Raw genomic sequence first — 17,766 nt, forward strand, 5'->3', positions numbered from 1 at the left:
CCAGCCTGAACAGCCCCAACTTCCTCAGCCTGTCTTCATACGGGAGGTGCTCCAGCCCCCTGATCATCCTCGTGTCCCTCCTCTGGACTTGTTCCAACAGTTCCATGTCTTTTTTTATGTTGAGGACACCAGAACTGCACACAGTGCTCCACGTGAGATCTCACAAGAGCAGAGTAGAGGTAGATATTCTGCAGAAGCACCAACGCCAATGTGCAGAACAAAAATATCTGAACTATTGATGAAATAATAAAGGTACTTTTACACATATTTAGTTATCAAAATAATAGCCAAGAAAAATTTAATGAAAGGATAAAGAAAAAAAAAAACTAAACAAAAAAGCCACAAACCAAAGCAAGCATGTGTAATGGGAACCCAAAGGGTAACGTTATTCACAAAGCTCTAAGTGCTGAAAATGAAGGCTTAGAATGAAATCACCTCTCCAGCCATAACTCTAGCATCATTAACATAAAGCTATAATTTTTCCTACTACTTCCTCACTATTACCCAAGCACTAAGTGTCAGTTAAGAAGATGTACAAGAGCAGGAACTTTCAGTGGGGTGGAAATCTTTTGTCACCTGTTTTCTTATATATAAGAATGTTAAGAATAAAACTACAATTCTGCCACAGCTTTTAACTAATCTTTGGTTCACTGCTGCTGTGACTACCTTTTAAAGAGGTAGACTGTGAAATGAAATGATACTGTAATACTCTGACTGAAAGTGTCTTTTTATTTTCTTTTTTTTATTATTATCCAAAATTAGCAGGTTTAATATTAACACTGGAAAGCGGGAAAGAAGCAGATGTGTTAGCAAGCATGAAGGGACACTAGTTATAGCTTCTGATACCTCTTTTGTGTGTTGAGGGCTGGCAGATAACAATATAACTGCTTGAAGTCCAAGAATTCACTTGCTTCACAGATTTTCTTAATAGCACCAGGAAGAATATAGCATTTTTACCTATTTTACAGAAGAGAAAATAGAAGCACTGCAAAGGGAAATGATTTATGAGAAATGTCCTCCACAATCTGTCATTCTTTCATAATACAGCTCCTAGAAGATACACACCTAATGGTGTCACACTGGTGCTTGCAGCACTGTTTGAAGAGTAAGATAATAATCAGAGCAAGCAAGAAAGCAGATTTTCCACCCCGTATTTAAGTGCACGAGAAATAATATCCCACTGACACGAATTCTTTTTATTAAGCAAACTGATTAAGTGCTATTTTACATGGTTTATAAGGGACAAGGGCTTTTTCCTTCTTTGCCCCTCTGCCTAAAACTGGAGAGACAATTAATACAGGAGACAATTTTCAAAGAGAAGCTCCTCTATGCAGGGAGAGTTCTTCAGCTACTGCTTAGCGTAAGCTGGAGAATGAAAACACCAAGTCCTCATTTAACCATAAACAGTTTCTTAAGGAATAGTCCAGACGATTGTATGTGACTTTTCATAGAATCATAGAATAGTTAGGATTGGAAAGGACCTTAAGACCATCCAGTTCCAGCCCCCCTGCCATGGGCAGGGACACCTCACACTAAACCATGTCATCCAAGGCTCTGTCCAACCTGACCTTGAACACCACCAGGGATGGAGCATTCACAACTTCCTTGGGCAACCCATTCCAGTGCCTCACCACCCACACAGTAAAGAATTTCTTCCTTATAGCCAATATATTATCACTTGCACAAGAAAAGTTACACTATAGCTCTTCCAGAGAAAACAATTTTACAATATCATCAGTACAGTTTCAACTATACTAACAGTAAGACCTAACTGCTTCTTACAGCATTAATCAGTCTCAGGTGGGGCTTTGGAGTGTGAGGTTTTTTAGCTAACAGTAAAATTAAGTTTAGAACCCAAAGCATTCTCATCCCAAAATGTTTCTGTACTCTCTACTCCAAGGTAACCAGGCAATAAACTGCTTCAGTTATCCACAAGGAAAGCACTCAGGCTGCAGTCACGCATCCATGCATTCGGGTATTGTCTCCTGGTTCCTCAATTTCACACTTTGCTAGAAGCATGCAGCAACAGCTCACATCTAAACCACTTGCTAGTACTGATGAGCCTGAACTGCAGCACTTCAATCCGCACTTCTGCTATGGAGACAGCATCCTTTTGCATTTCCCTAATGCTGTCTGGTTATCATTATTTCGAACACAGCTTTCTGCATCCTAAAGAGACACATTCAAGCAGGAATATGGCAGCTGACACATCACTTATTATAAATCACATCAGTGTGGTAGCTTTCCTTAGGAAAAGAAAAGCATTTCTTCCTTTAAACTTAGAAGAAATGAAATGCACCCCAGCTGCCATAAGTTATGACAGAAAGCAGCCTTTTAAAAACTAAGTGGTTGCTCTATTTATTCGTACCCACGGAAATTACACGTTAGCTTGCCATGTGCACAGACGGATTCACATCTAGAAACTCTAAGTAATTCAGTGAAGTTTACTGCAGTACAGTTAACTAATTTTTTGAGCGTGCCAGTTCTGTTAGCATCACCCCCATCGCCTCAGAAGATGATGGAAATCAGTCCAAAGGATCATCTAAGGAAGCACAGTCATATAAGGTATTACTACAGCAACTCCTCAGCTGATACAGCAGCAGCTAACTAATACAGACTTCCATGCTAGAACCACTGCTACGTGAATACAAGTCCGAGTTATTACAGTTAACCCACTCTTACTTCACCCAGAAACAGCTAGTGACCAGGAAATCTTAAGTCAAGGGCCAGCTTTTTCCTTACTTTATGTTCAGGAAAAATCATACCCATATTCACTATTTAACAGTCATCTATTTTCTCCCATTTGCCACCTTACCCAGGAAAACAAATGCTGAAACATTATCTGCTGCTGGATTTCACTCAACATTTCTATTTATTATCCCTGCTGAGAAAGTAATTTTGGAGAGTTGTAGGGTTTGGGATTTTTTTCCCCACAGAGAAGGGCAAACATTAATTCCTTGGCAACAAAACTGTAATTAATTAAAAATGTGGCTCTATTCATTCTTAGCTTCTTCATTACAATAAAATATCAGATGTTAACTGCTGAAATTATAGTCTCCATTCAATGCAAAATCAGGTGGCTCTGAAGATTTGATTACAAAACTAAAACTTAGATTTACTGGCTCTGCGCAAGCATTGACCTATGTTTCACTGATCGCAGAGATAGATGGTTTAATACGAGGCAGGATGTTCTGCAGCTGGAGAAACATGCTTATCTCCAACCTAACAGACTGTCAATCATCCCAGCAAACCATCCCCATGCCAACAGCAGAGCTTTGTACCTCCTCAGCCTCATTCAAGCAATTATGTGAGGAAAAATACAATTCTCAAGAGCAATCTGGCCCATACACAAAGGCCACCTAGGGCACTACTCACACTGCCACCAAGGTCATTGCAGAGAGGTGTGCTTTTCACTACGTACAAGTTCCCATCATGTCTTTTCCACTACACAGCGGCTTTCCATGCAAATACCCCATCCATCTTCTGACTCCATTTTCTCTGTGAGCCACATCTCTGTTCTGTCCAACTCCCATAATGGGCAGCCTTTGCCTTTTCGTGATGGAATGAACCTGACCCTGCCTTCCAAGTTCTTCTCAGTCAAATCAGGATGTAACCCCAGTTTTGATTCATATATTTGTTTGCTTAAAACTCATCCATCAATGCCAGTTTGTGTGCTTATTGTAATTTCTAAAGGAAAAACACTGAGCTTCAATTACCTGATAGTATCCATCTTTAATCATGTTTTCATATGAAACCCAGATGTTGAGAAGTGAACTAAAACACAGCAGTGGTGCTGGTTTTCTCTTTTTCCACAGATTTCTTGAATCTGGGGGAATGGAGAAGAGAGATGTATCTCAACCTTGCCTTCTTCTCTGTCTCTAGATAAAACACACACCAGATTTTGCCTTAATATGGAAATAGCAACTGAATAAACTAAGAAAGCAATGGATGTGGTGGCTAAATGCATAAAGGGGACATATTCTTGCTCCTACAACCTGAAAAGACAGTGAAGAGCTCAGCTGTTAACATATTCAGCAAGCTCCCGCTTCACCTCTCTCAGGCAAGAGAAAGACATCGCAAGCGAAAAGTGAGGGCACCCTCCTGCCATTTGTGCCCCACACCAAACAATACACAGGTGTTTTGTGCAAAATGTTCACTGGAGACACCAGGTTTCCTTCCACAGATTCATGCGCTGTCATAGATTCTACTTCCTTTGCACTCTTCATCTCAATAAACAACAAACATTTGCTTGTATGTAATATTCAGCATGAAGAGAATTTTAACTAATTCCAGGCACAGCCAGAGGCAGCTATTTGGGGTACTAGGAATGATGGAATGGCCTTGTCTAGAGGGAAGGAACTCTGTATCTGAAGTCTGCAACTCAGTCAAGAAAGATAATTCTAAGAATTAAACTGTCTCGTTCACAGATAAGCACCTCAGTCACTGGAAAACCCTTCCGAATGTGCTTGTGGACAGACTATCATAGAATCACAGAATCCCAAACTGGTCTGCATTGGAAGGGACCTTAAAGCTCATCCAATTCCAACCCCCTGCCATGGGCAGCGACACCTTCCACTAGACCAGGTTGTTTCAAGCCCCGTTCAACCTGGCCTTGAACACTGCCAGGGATGGGGCAGCCACAGCTTCTTTGGGCAACCTGTGCCAGCGCCTCAGCACCCTCACAGGGAAGAGCTTCTGCCTTAAGATCTCATCTCAGTCTCCCCTCTGTCAGGTTAAAGCCATTCGCCCTTGTCCTGTCCCTACAGGCCCTTGTCCAAAGCCCCTTTCCAGGGTTCTTGTTACCCCCTTAGGCTGCTCTAAGGTCTCCCTGGAGCCTTCTGTTCTCCAGGCTGAACAAGCCCAGCTCTCTCAGCCTGTCTCCTGCCCTCTATTGCTCAAGTGGATCATAAGGTCTCCTTAGAATAAGCTGGTGCCTTGGAAGGTTTGGTTGGTTCTTCTTCTTGCACAACTTTGGAAATGAAAACTTGTAGAACAGAGCACAACCAGTGAAGAACAGTGCTCTGAGCTGCTGGGGAGGAATGTGGGGATCTTGTACAAAATACCTGGCTGTTACAGGGCCAGAGTTTATGGTACAGGGCTGGGAAGTCTGTAGACAGAACTGGATACTTGTGCTTAGGTGCTCCCAATGTTGAAGAACCCCCAGCTCCATCTTGAGGAAAGTCAATCACACACTGACAAGACCAGTATTCCTCGGTTTCGTAAGTTTGTCCAATGTACCTTGTCCAATCACTTCAATACTTCCAGCTGTAACGGCCAAATCATATGCCAATTGCCCTTCTGCATTCTACTTTTACATGCTTGCATTGCAGCTATAAATAAAGAACAGATTGGTTTAAGCTACTTAAATTCATCCCAAAGTACTGGAATTAGCCAAGTGGCTTGTAGGACTGCATCAAAAGCAGCGTGAGCAGCAGATCAACAGAGGGGATTCTGCCCCTCTACTGCGCTGTGGGGAGACACCCACCCCCCCACCCCCCCCCCCCGCAGTCCTGATCCAGCTCTGGGGCAACAACACAAGAGGGATGTGGAGCTGCTGGAGCAAGTCCAGAGGAGGCCATGGAGATGCTGCGAGGGCTGGAGCAGCTCTGCTCTGGAGCCAGGCTGAGAGAGCTGGGCTTGTTCAGCCTGGAGAAGAGAAGGCTCCTTAAGGGGAGACCTTAGAGCAGCTTCCAGTGCCTCAAAGGGCTACAAGAAACCTGGAGGGGGCTTTGGACAGAACAAGGGGGATTTCAGTTAGATATAATGAAGAAGTCTTCTCAGTGAGGAAGCTCACCCTTGTGCTGGGGGCCTATTTCAGTCTGTATGGGAGCGTCCATTTCACCTGATGCTTCTGGATGCAACTGTAATTCAGACAATAGAAAACATGTATAAAAACAACTGGTTGCTCTCTCACCCTGTTGTCACATGGCCATGCAGAAGCTGGACCTGCTGGGTGCACATACACATCACTGAGCATTGTCATGGTTTAAACCCAACCACAAACCTTGTTCACTCACTCCCCCTGCTTCTTGCCCTCCCCCTGCTCCCGGAGGGACGGAGAGGAGAATTGAAAAGAATGCAACTCCCACGGGTTGAGATAAGAACAGTTTAGTAACTAAGGTATAACACAAATCACTGCTGCTACCACCAATGATAATAATGATAATGGAAATAACAAGAGGAAAGAATACAACACCTCAGCACCCCCCGACCAGTAACTCACCCCACTCCCCCCAGCCAAGCACCAACCGATACCTTGTCCAACCCTGCAGTCCCAGCCCTTCCGGGTAACTCCCCGTTACCTCCTGGGCATGACGTGCTGTGGTATGGAATACCTCTTCGGTCAGTTTGGGTCAGGTGTCCTGTCTCTGCTTCCTCCCGGCCTCCCCTCCTCCCTGGCAGAGCATGAAGCTCAGAAAGTCCTTGGCCAGACCAAACATTTGAGCAGCAACTAAAAACGTCGGCAATATCAGCACTGTTCCCAGGCCAAAAATCAAAAATGCAGCGTTGCGCCAGCCACTAAGAAGGAGAAGAATTACTGCTACTGCTAAACCCAGGACAAGCATCACTTGACACAACAAGGTTTTCTAGAGAGAAGGCTTCCCTTCCTTTAAACAAAGAGCCACCTCTTACTTGAGAGGACACATAGTAAGCTTCCTTCAAGATACATGGCCGTTGAAAAAGGTGCCTCCATGACTGTTAACAGCCGATTATACTTCATCTCCTAGCACAGCACCCTGAGTGGCCTTCCAGGCCCCTGTCATTTTAACGGACAACTCTCCATTGTGGCTAAACCCTGTATCAGTCCCTCCCGGGGGAAAAGGAGCAAACTCTGCAAATCATGACAGGCCACACTTCAGAGTACATCCAGGAGGCAATTCACAGGGAAAACCCCAGTTCATCATGATCATCGCTGGGTGCAAAGTTTCTGTGTCAGATTATGCAGAAGAAAAAAGGCTTATTGTTAGAGCAGCACAACTGCATTCTCTGATGGGGGGTAAGGGGTGGGGAGAAACAAAACAGAACAACGTAGCTAAGAAATGAATATTCAAACACACTTAAGTTTCTGGTTTGCTCCTTTGTTTCTTCACAGAAAGGAAATTACAGTTTCTGTGAAGAACTGGTGAGGCTGCCAAGCAAAGCAAACTCGATTTTGATGGGCAAAGAGCAACATGTATTTACCATGCTCTGTGCTGCCTTGGAACATGAGTACTCCTGCATCATACTGTCTATGCCAGTGACCTCCGCTGGAACGTCCTAATGCCCAGAGAGCACCCTAAATGTACCTGCCTAGTGATAAGCTTTAGTTGCTAGATTTTCAGCAGGAATACAGTGGAAAGGAACAAGTTTGCTTTAACAGCAGAGGACTCGGTTATTTTCTCATACAGTTGTAGGTTAATGTATATTTGACTATATACTTTTTGCACAATAACAATATTTTAAGAGAGTGAAACATGGCTTTAACTTTTGGAAAATACCTCCAGCCTTAAAAACTTGATATTAGCAGCATTTCTCTTTTCTCTTGACTCTCTGAGCCCAGCACGGTGGCTTTGCCACCTAAACCTCCATCCGTGTACTGCTGGTGCAGGCAGTTCCCCAGAACCTAGCTCCTCGAGTTCAAACATCCAGCCCCTGCTCCCAGACATAAGGTTCCAGGACAGAAAGCTGGTGCTGGGCATCACCTACACACGGTGAGCTCCGGAACAGTGCCACCAACACAGCAATGCACCATTGCTCAGCCACATAAAACTTCATCTGCATAAAGCCTCTCTCAGCATCACTACCAGGCAATGAGGAAACAAGCTCCCTAAGTCCAGCCCCTGCTCGTAAGCCTAAAATTCCATGGCAGGAGCCAGGGAGTGAAGTGACAGCCTGTACAGCCTTTGTATTTGGGATGACTGGTTTTGCCTTTCCTGTTCCTGCCTCCCCAAAAAACAGATCCCAGAGCAAAGTTGGTAATAGTCATCCCACCATTATCACTGCAAGGTTTTCCCCTCCTCATATAGATTAAGGATAGAGGAAAGTAATCTCAGGAATGACAGTGAGTGCTCCAGACCTCCCTTACATCTCCACATCCAGAGCAAGAACACAAGCTCCAGGGCTCTAACCTGAAACTGGGAAAAGTGACCTTACTCTCAGGATGTCCCCTATGGTCCTCCTCCATGGGTACAGGTCATCAGAAGAGCACCTTTACCCTGAACTAGGCTTAAAAAGATAAGAAGTAGCTTGCCAGAGATCAGGATGAGCTCTACCATGATGCTGTGCTCAGACTGAACATTTCCAGGTATAATCAACAGGGCAAAAACTAATATGCATGCTTTAAAAAGAACATGTTCCAGCCTTCTTTTAGCAGCCGACAAAAGCAAAAACCCCATGAAGTCACATACTGGTACCAGCTCAAGCAATGCAGGCAAATGACAACGGAACTGGAAGACAAACAAACCTAAACCTAAGGACAGCAGGAAACCAGAGATTCCCCCCCATCTGCACAACCCCACAGTACCTAAACAGGAGTCAACGGCAGCACAACAGCACTAATGCAATAAGGACAAAAAATAAATACAGCAATAAGATATTAACAGTAGTGGAAAAATAAAGATGCATAACACATTGCTCGGAGAAGTGAGAATCAGCCCCTGACCTGAGCTTAAACACGGAGCTGGGGCCGGTGGGGAAGGGAGTGTGGCTGGGGCTCCAGGTGAGGCCATCGCTCTGACACCTCCACTGCCATCTCTAGGACTCCCCCCAGCTGCAGCTGAGCGAGGTTTCCAGGGTGCCCAGCAGGTCCCCATCACCCCAAGTGAAGGGGGAGCAGAAACTGCATCTCAAAGTCTTCTTGGCAACTACACACAGCGAGGGCAACCGGTGAGAAGCGCCCGCAGGGTGCCAGGAGTTACCCCACACACCGTGCTCTTTGGGACCCACGGCATCAAGTCTGACTGTTTGTGTGGGGAGCTCACTCCTTTTCCTCCTCAACAAGCAAATGATGGGCACGGACTACCAACCCGCCACGGGGTGCCCGCCCCAGGGACGAGCCCCACGCTCCCGCGGAGCCTCAAGCCGACGGCCGCAGAACCCCAAGAACCGGCGCCCCCCCACTTACCGAGCCGCTAGAGCCCAGCACCGAGCCCACCCCCTCCTTTATAGACATAGTTCCGCCCCCCACTCGTTTTATAGGTGTAACGCCGCTTCGGCTCCGCTCGCCTCGGCCCGCCCCCGGCCGCTGGCGGCCCGCACTGCCGCTTTCCGCCCCTGGCGGCTCTCTCTTCCTTCCGGGGCAGAACACGGGGAGCTGGTGGGACGTTCCAGCTGGAGCCCCGGCAGCGCCTGTTCTACACCGTTTTCCACCAGGACCGCGCCTCTCTTCCCCTTTAATCCCGGCTGTGGCCCTCAGGAGCGGCTTCTCCCCAAGGCCGCACGGCCCCGGGGCCTTCCACCATGACTCATCACGGCCCTTGCGTCAGTCGGAGCCCTACGAGGCAATGAGCCCCGTACGGAGCGCCCCGAGCAACAAAGCCGGGGGCAGCCCCGGCCCTGGCAGAAGCCCTGAGGCTCCCGGCGGAGCTCTGCGTGGCAGCCGTTCCCTGCCCCCAGGCAGGACCAGCCGGACACCGCCCCTGGGGCGGGCTCAGCTTCCGGTTCCCTCCCCGATCACATGACCCGCACCTCCCCAGGCCCCGGCCACGTTAACGCCAGTGAGCCGCAGAAAGGCTGTGCAGCGCCAGCTCCACGGCCCTGCATGTCCCCGCTCCGCAGCCACTCGGCGCGGTACCGGGGATCCTGCAACAGGGCTCTGAAGTGCCCGGTACCGAACCAGCGCCCTGGGGCGCGGCACAGCCCGCGGCGGCTCCTTGGAGATGCTGAACACGGCGCGAAGCTTCCTATGGCTGAACCGCGCAGCGAGCAGCCGGCTCGGCATAGGTTGTTCCCGTAGAGCCTGCACCAAACCAGCCCGGGTGAATCAGTCGGGCCCCACCAGACCCACGGCTCAGGGCAGCACTATGAGGCGGCCCACAAACTACTTCCCGGAGTGCAGACATTCAGGCCCTGCTCCTAAGCCTAAGGTGCCAGCCTAAGCTGGTGCTGAGAGTCAGCTGCATGTGCTGCTCACCAGACTGGTGCCACCAGTATCGCAATCCACCCTTTCTGAGCTCCGTTTAACTCCATTAGTGTACTGCCTCACAGGACAGCCCTCTCAAGCGCCCCAGAAACCCGTTCCCAAAATGTGAATGTCCAGTCCCTGCTCCTAAGCTTAAGACTCCAGGACACAAAGCCAGTGCTGGGCATCATCTGCACACGGTGAGCTCTGAACAGTGCCACCGCCATGGCAATCCGCCCTTGCTCTGTCTGCTAGAATTCCGTCTGTGTACCGTGATCAGAGCAGCCCTCGCAGGTGGCCCTCAGAACAGGTCGCTAAGCGTAAACGTCTCGGCCCTGTTCCTAAGCCTAAGGTGCCCGGCCAGAAACCCGCTGCAGGGCATCCCCTACCCGTGGCGAGCTCCGGCACAGAGCCACCAACGCGGCCAGGCCCCGTTGCTCAGCCACATGACCCCGTCTGCGTGCGGCCCCTCTGGGCAGCGCCCTCGGGGAGCAGACGCGCCAATCGCCGCCGCCGCCGCCGCCGCCGCGGAGCTCAGCTCCCGCCGCGGCCCCTGCGCAGCGCCGCGCCGCGGCCTGGGGAGGAGCCGCCGCTGCCGGGCGGGGCCTCAGCGCCGGCTCCTGCCCGCGCGCGGCACCGCCTCCTCCGGCCGCGCGGGGCGGGCGAGCGGCGCGCGCAGCTCTCGCGGGGCCGCGGGGCGGGGCGCGGCGCCGTTTCCGGCAGCGTGGTCGGGGCTCGGCGTGCGCGGAGGAGCGGCCGCGTGTGGACGGGCCCGAGCCGCTGAGGAGCGGCCGGCACTGCCCCCGGGCGCGGCACCGTCCCGCCCGGCAGCAGCAGTCGTGCTGCTGCTGCCGCTGCTCGGGGGTGACGCTGCGAAGAGGCGCGGTGAGGAGAAAACGCGATGCCCGGCGCGGTGCTGCTGGCGGAGCACGTGGCGTGTGCTCGCCTGGGACAAGGGCAGGTTTCTGTGTAAGCGTGGGCTCGCGGCAGCCCCGCCGTGCAGCAGCGGGGAGCAGCAGCCCCGCTCGCTGCCCTGTGCGGAGCCAGGCCCGGGTTTTCCTGAGGGTTACACTGGTCTGTTCAGCAGGTAACTTACCTGGTGTGCGCTTCCCCCTGAGAACAGGCGCTTGGTTTCGCTCGTGTTCCCCGCGGCGGTCTCTACATTAAATTTCTTGCCATCTATGTCTCATTGCTTTGTCTCCTTGTGCAAACCGCGGTGAAAGCAGCACCCAGAAGGCTCAGGTGCTTGCGTGCTGTACCTCTAGTTCCACTTCGGGGCAGGTGGTAATGGTGCTACAGGTAAGTAAGGTCGTGTTCTGCTTTAGGAAGAGTGTTGGGTTGTAACCCTTGGACATAGCATGGCGGGGCAGGAGGTGGCAGCCTTGGGTCAGTGATGAGTGTTGGCATGTATTAGCTGATCTGGAACTGATGTATCACCACATTAGCTCTAGAATTACTCTGAGACCCAGGAACATCCGATTTCCTTTGGCTGCCGCCTTGGAGCTTTCAGGCACCCACAGACCAGTGCCTTGAGTGCAAACATCCAGCTCCTGCTCCTAAGCATAAGGTGTCAGGACAGAAGCCTGATGCTGGGCATCTCCTGTGGATGGTGACCTCCAGAGCAGTCACCAGCATGGCAGTGCACATTTGCTTTGCCACTTAAAGCTCCATCTGTGTACTGTGTTCAAGGCAGCACTCTCAGGAGGCCCAAAAAACAGTTTGCTGATTATAAATGCTGCTCCTAAGCCTAAGGAGCTCCCACACAGAAAGTGCCAGAACAGAAACCTTGTGTTGGGCATCTCAGGTGCTCTAAGGTGGCCCGGAAACCACCTCTGAAAGTACAAACATCCAGCTTCTACTCCTAAGCCTGAGGTGCCAGGACAGAAACCTGGTGCTAGGCATCTCCTCCTACACATGGTGCTCTCTGGAACTGTTCCGCCATCATGGATATCTACCCTTTGTTAGCCACGTAAAACTCCATCATCTGTGTGTAGCTTCAAAGTTCATTGCGCTCAGGTGTTCCAGAAGCCAGCCTCTATCCTGATGCATTTGTCAGGGCATCTCCACAGAGAATGCCTTCAGCACTGGAGCGTAAGTAAAACAGTGTCCAGGTGTCTGTACCTTAAATGGCAAAGAGCCACCATGGGAGCCTCAAGTCATGACTCCGAAAGTGCAAACATCCAGGCCCTGCTTCTAAGCCTAAGGTACCAGGACAGAAACCTGGTGCTGGGCATCACTTGCACATGTTGTGCTCTGTAGGGGTGCCAACAACATGGACATCCACTCTTCCTTTGCCACCTAAACTCCCATCTTTTCCTCCATGCACTTATATGTGTTTGTTTCCCCCCTTGCATCAGTAACCTGTGCAAGTATCACAGCAGAGCTAATGACATCTATTACATGGTACCTTGATGCTATCAAAGGAGCACTAGAAGAGCACCTCTCCAGTAGATCCCAACTGGGAATGAATACCACTGCAGCCCCTCCTAACTACACATGCATTACTGACATTTCTGATCTCTGAAGCTATTTATTTGCCCCTTGTCTTTATTGCTCCTGCCTCATCCTTTCTGAGCACTTGTCTTCCTTTCAGTCAACAGCAAGAGGCAGTGCAGGAAGAATATCTTAACACAAAGAATGCCCGGTGGATGCTGAAGCTTGCAGGGTAGATCGCTGTAAGACCAGGCATGCCATGTGCAATGGATCTGCTGGTTCTGCAGAAATGCTCTTGGTTTTCATGTTTATATACATAAAGTGGGTTCTGTCACTATATTAATAGTCTCTTTCCAGGAACAGAGCTGACCCTGTACTTTAGCTGGCCCATGTGCTTTTAAACTCACTGAGTTGGGTGGAAAACAGAAGTATAAATAAATGAATTATGTAAATCTAATCCTCTAGTTCAAGCACGTGAAGCAAATAGGCCTTTGCTCCAACTTACGCATTTGGATCAGGAGACAACTTTTAGTGAAAGACCTGTCTGCATGTTTCTCTTTGGCAATCAGAATTTCTTTTCATGTCTCAAAAGAATTGATTAACTAAATAGCCACAAGTCTCAACTCTTAGTAGATGAGATTTTGAGAGAACAGAATTTGCACTACACTAAACCAGTTTAGGTGCTGTTGCCTGTTAAGTTTTTGACTACAGAGAGTAGAATGCATTTGAAGTAGAAACACGCTCTTTGCTGAGTACTCTAAACTTTTAGCTCAGTATGCTGAGCACCAGTGCTGACAAAGTGCCCTGTTGAACATCAGATCTTGTGTCTTTCATCTTGAATATACACAGATTTCCATGCTGTTGTCTTCTTTTACTAATAATTCATCCTAACAGAAAGATTACACCCACACAACTGAAACCCTGAAACACCGCATCTCTCTTTCTCTATTTACCATGCTATTAATAGTCTTGCAGTGTAGTTTCTGGTGCATGCGTTTAATTAACATTCCCTGAAATTAGTGTGCCTGAAAAAGGCATTTGTTTGTTTAGGAAACCAGGTTTCCCTGGTGGTTTGGTTGGTTTACTTCCCAGCATTTACTTCAGTTTGACCAGCTGATTTAATTTGCCTAATTTTAAAAGACAGTGTAACAATTGAATGCAAATAAACTGGAGTTAAATTGAATCAACTTGGTTCAATAATACGCCTGAATATGATTTAATTTTATGCAGACTAATGCATATGAAATGAAGTAAGGTTCAATTAAGGCACTCCGCAGTGCCTTCTGGATCAGACACTGCCTCCTCCTGGCCTCAGTGCTGTGCCGTGTGCACGTGAGACATGGTTCTTTCAGTGTGCCACATACCACTTTATCATCATCTCCACGCTGTGTGTAATGAAGTCTCATCTTGTAAGCACAAAGGAGTGAAAGAAGTCTGACTTCTATTGAGAGATAGTGCTCATATCCCTTCTGCGAGAGGCAAAGCCATAAGTTATCTTCATGATCTGGAAAACTGTAGTCATAGCTCTGAAATGAAGAGATTTTTTTTTATTACAACATAACACAGGGGAAAAACCAGGGCAACAAGAGAATAAATATTATAATCCTAATTACAGCACAGTTTTGAAGTGGCTGGAGAGGTTAACGTTACAGAAGCATCTGAATGATCCAAAAGCTGTGGTTTCTGACTACTGTGTTGTACTTAGGAATCTACTCTGCCTTTTCATTTTTATTGAATAAAATAATTTAGTTGCCTACACTTTAAATATATCAAATATTTAACATGACGACCTGTGTGGATCGGTTTAAACCACGACACACACTCAGGTTTCTGATGTATTTCAGGGTCTGCTTATATCATGAACTTCTTGTCCAGGAGACTGCAGTTTCTCCTCAATACCTATCAGACTTCATAATTAAGGTGTAATAAAAGAGGTATATCTGCTGCCTTTAAAATTCACTTCAATAGAACAAACATTACAAGGAGACATGACAGTTGAAAGAGACATAACACAATAAATGGCAGCACATGGAAGGATCACCACAAGCAGCACTTCAACAGCAGGTCTGGATATATAACTTGATCCTGCAAAGCAACTACTGCTTATGACTTCACAGTTCCAGTCCTAGGGAGGGTATTTGCAAAGTAGTTTCTTGAGGAAAGCAGCCTGAAACAGTGAACAACCAGGCAGTAGGGCAGAAAGCTGATGAAAGTTCAGTTTCCTGAAGGCTCTACTAACCACAATATCATTTAAATTCATGTACCATCAGTGTTTCTTTTGGTTTGTTGAACTTTATAGCAGATTACATTGATAGATGTAACCACTATACATCTCACAGAGTGGTGGAGCCCTCTACAAGTCATCTTGTCCAACCCCTGCTCAAGCAGGGCTACCTAAAGCCCCTTACGCAGGACCATGTCCAGATAGCTTTTGAATATCTCCATGGATGGTGATTCCACCACCTCCACAACCAACCTATGAGTCATCTTATACACAGAATTACCCAATAAGAATGAACTGCAGTAAAATTCTCTATGCATTTAGTTTTCTGTGAGCTGTTAATTACAATTCCACTTTACAGAAGTACAGCATCACATCCACAAAGCACACAAGCACAAGATGCTGAACTTTGTTGCCTTGTGATCACACTAAAACAAATCTACTGTTGACAACATATGCTCATACAAGTACAACACTGAGCAGCAGATGCAAAGCAACACAGATTGGTGCCTTCTTCAGCATAGTGCATGGCTAATGCTATTACTGAAAAATATCTATGGGTGAAATAAGAAGGCATGCTTAACTGGCACTAGAAGCACTTCAATTAACATATTCTTGACTTATTTACCACCTTACATCTAATCCTAGCTTACCACTCACTGAATTTGGGTAGCCTAAACATCTAGGATATATCACACATACTCTTTAACCCACATGATGATGCTTCAAGTAACTCTTTTAGATGAATAAGCATAGATAAAATGATGTATCCTGCTCCAACACTGATTTCTAGCATCAGCTTGTACCTTAATTCAGCACAATACTTGAAACTAGCAAACATCCACAGTTCTGGATTTCCGAAGGGCCAACTTTGGCCTCTTCAGTCAACTGCTAAGGGAAGTCTCATGGGAAAGTGTACTAGGCGGTAAAGGGGCTCAAGATAGTTGGTTAGCATTCAAGGACCGCTTCTTCCAAGCTCAGGATCGGAGCGTCCCAATGAGTAGGAAGTCAAGTAAGGGATCTAGGAGACCAGCGTGGTTAAACAAGGAGCTGCTGGACAAACTCAAGTGGAAAAGGAGAATCTATGGATTATGGAAGGAGGGGCTGGCCGCTTGGGAGGAATATAGGACAGTTGTTAGAGGATGTAGGGAGGCAATTAGGACAGCTAAGGCCTCCTTGGAACTCAATCTTGCTAGTCGGGTTAAAGACAATAGAAAGGGCTTCTTCAAATACATAGCAAATAAAACTAAAACAAGAGGCAATATAGGCCCACTGCTGAACGAAGTGGGTACCCTGGAGACAGAGGATATAAAGAAGGCAGAGGTGCTGAATGCCTTCTTTGCCTCTGTCTTTACTCCTGCAGACTCTCCCCGAGGGCCCCGGATTTCTATAGCCCCAGAAGGAGTCAGGACAAAGGAGGAGTTTGCTTTGGTAGATGAGGATTGGGTTAGGGATCAGCTATGCAATCTGGACATCTGTAAATCGATGGGTCCGGATGGAATGCACCCACGGGTGCTGAGGGAGCTGGCGGAGGTCATTGCTAGGCCACTCTCCATCATCTTTGGTAAGTCGTGGGAAACGGGCGAGGTGCCTGAGGATTGGCGGATGGCAAAGGTCACACCAATCTATAAGAAGGGCAAGAAGGAGGACCCGGGTAATTATAGACCGGTCAGCCTTACCTCCATCCCTGGAAAGATGATGGAACAACTTATTCTTGACTCCATCACTAGGCATATCAAGGATGAGGGGGTCATTAAGAACAGCCAACATGGTTTTATGAGGGGGAAGTCATGTATGACCAACCTTATAGCCTTCTATGAGGAAGTGACTAGGTGGAGGGATGATGGTAGAGCGGTAGATGTAGTTTTTCTTGATTTCAGTAAGGCATTTGATACTGTCTCCCACAGCATCCTCACAGATAAGCTAAGGAAGTGTGGGCTTGACGATCAAGTAGTGAGGTGGATCGAGAACTGGTTGAGAGGAAGAAGGCAGAGAGTTGTGGTCAATGGCGCAGATTCTAGCTGGAGGTCTGTGACTAGTGGAGTTCCTCAGGGGTCGGTGCTGGGACCGGTGCTGTTTAATATTTTCATCAATGACCTGGATGAGGGAACTGAGTGCACCCTCAGCAAGTTTGCTGATGACACAAAACTGGGAGGAGTGGCTGACACACCAGAGGACTGTGCTGCCATTCAGCGAGACCTGGACAGGCTGGAGAGTTGGGCGGGGAGAAACTTGATGAAATTTAACAAGGGCAAGTGTAGAGTCTTGCATCTGGGGAAGAACAACCCCATGTACCAGTACAGGTTGGGGGGTGACCTGCTGGAAAGTAGTGAACGGGAAAGGGACCTGGGGGTCCTGGTGGATAGGAGGATGACCATGAGCCAGCAATGTGCTCTTGTGGCCAAGAAGGCAAATGGCATCTTAGGGTGCATTAGAAAGGGAGTGGTTAGTAGGTCAAGAGAGGTTCTCCTCCCCCTCTACTCAGCATTGGTGAGGCCGCATCTGGAATATTGCGTCCAGTTCTGGGCCCCTCTGTTCAAGAAGGACAGGGAATTGCTTGAAGGAGTCCAGCGCAGAGCCACAAAGATGATTAAGGGAGTGGAACATCTCCCTTATGAGGAGAGGCTGAGGGAGCTGGGTCTCTTTAGCTTGCAAAAGAGGAGACTGAGGGGTGACCTCATCAATGTTTACAAATATGTAAAGGGTAGGTGTCAGGATGATGGAGCTAGGCTTTTTTCAGTGATATCCAGTGATAGGACAAGGGGCAATGGGTGTAAACTGGAACATAGGAAGTTCCACGTTAACATCAGGAAGAACTTCTTTACTGTAAGAGTGACAGAGCACTGGAACAGGTTGCCCAGGGGGGTTGTGGAGTCTCCTACACTGGAGATATTCAAGGCCCGCCTGGACAAGTTCCTGTGTGATGTACTGTAGGTTACCCTGCTCTTGCAGGGGGGTTGGACTAGATGATCTTTTTAGGTCCCTTCCAACCCTTGGGATTCTGTGATTCTGT

The 17,766-nt window shown here is 47.9% G+C and overlaps 2 long non-coding RNA genes and 1 other non-coding gene across 4 annotated transcripts; 2 read left to right on the forward strand and 1 right to left on the reverse strand.

Moving 5' to 3' along the window:
• Window positions 1–1,181: 1,181 nt before the first annotated feature.
• LOC136016361 (uncharacterized) lies at window positions 1,182–9,065 on the reverse strand. Of its 2 annotated transcripts, none has more exons than XR_010613574.1 (3): window positions 8,642–9,065; window positions 5,795–5,861; window positions 1,182–5,330 (listed from the first exon to the last, which is right to left on the reverse strand). It is a non-coding gene; the product is annotated as an uncharacterized LOC136016361 (long non-coding RNA). The 2 variants fall into 2 exon arrangements; XR_010613573.1 differs by having other exon boundaries at window positions 6,256–9,065.
• A 1,733-nt stretch (window positions 9,066–10,798) lies between these two features.
• On the forward strand, window positions 10,799–13,715 carry LOC136017639 (uncharacterized). The gene is made up of 2 exons (XR_010614023.1): window positions 10,799–11,186; window positions 11,326–13,715. It is a non-coding gene; the product is annotated as an uncharacterized LOC136017639 (long non-coding RNA).
• Window positions 11,485–11,567, forward strand: LOC136018020 (small nucleolar RNA SNORD45). The gene has a single exon (XR_010614185.1). It is a non-coding gene; the product is annotated as a small nucleolar RNA SNORD45 (small nucleolar RNA).
• Window positions 13,716–17,766: the final 4,051 nt, after the last annotated feature.

This window comes from Lathamus discolor, chromosome 6 (assembly GCF_037157495.1).
Source record: "Lathamus discolor isolate bLatDis1 chromosome 6, bLatDis1.hap1, whole genome shotgun sequence".
In the NCBI taxonomy this organism is placed as follows: domain Eukaryota; kingdom Metazoa; phylum Chordata; class Aves; order Psittaciformes; family Psittacidae; genus Lathamus; species Lathamus discolor.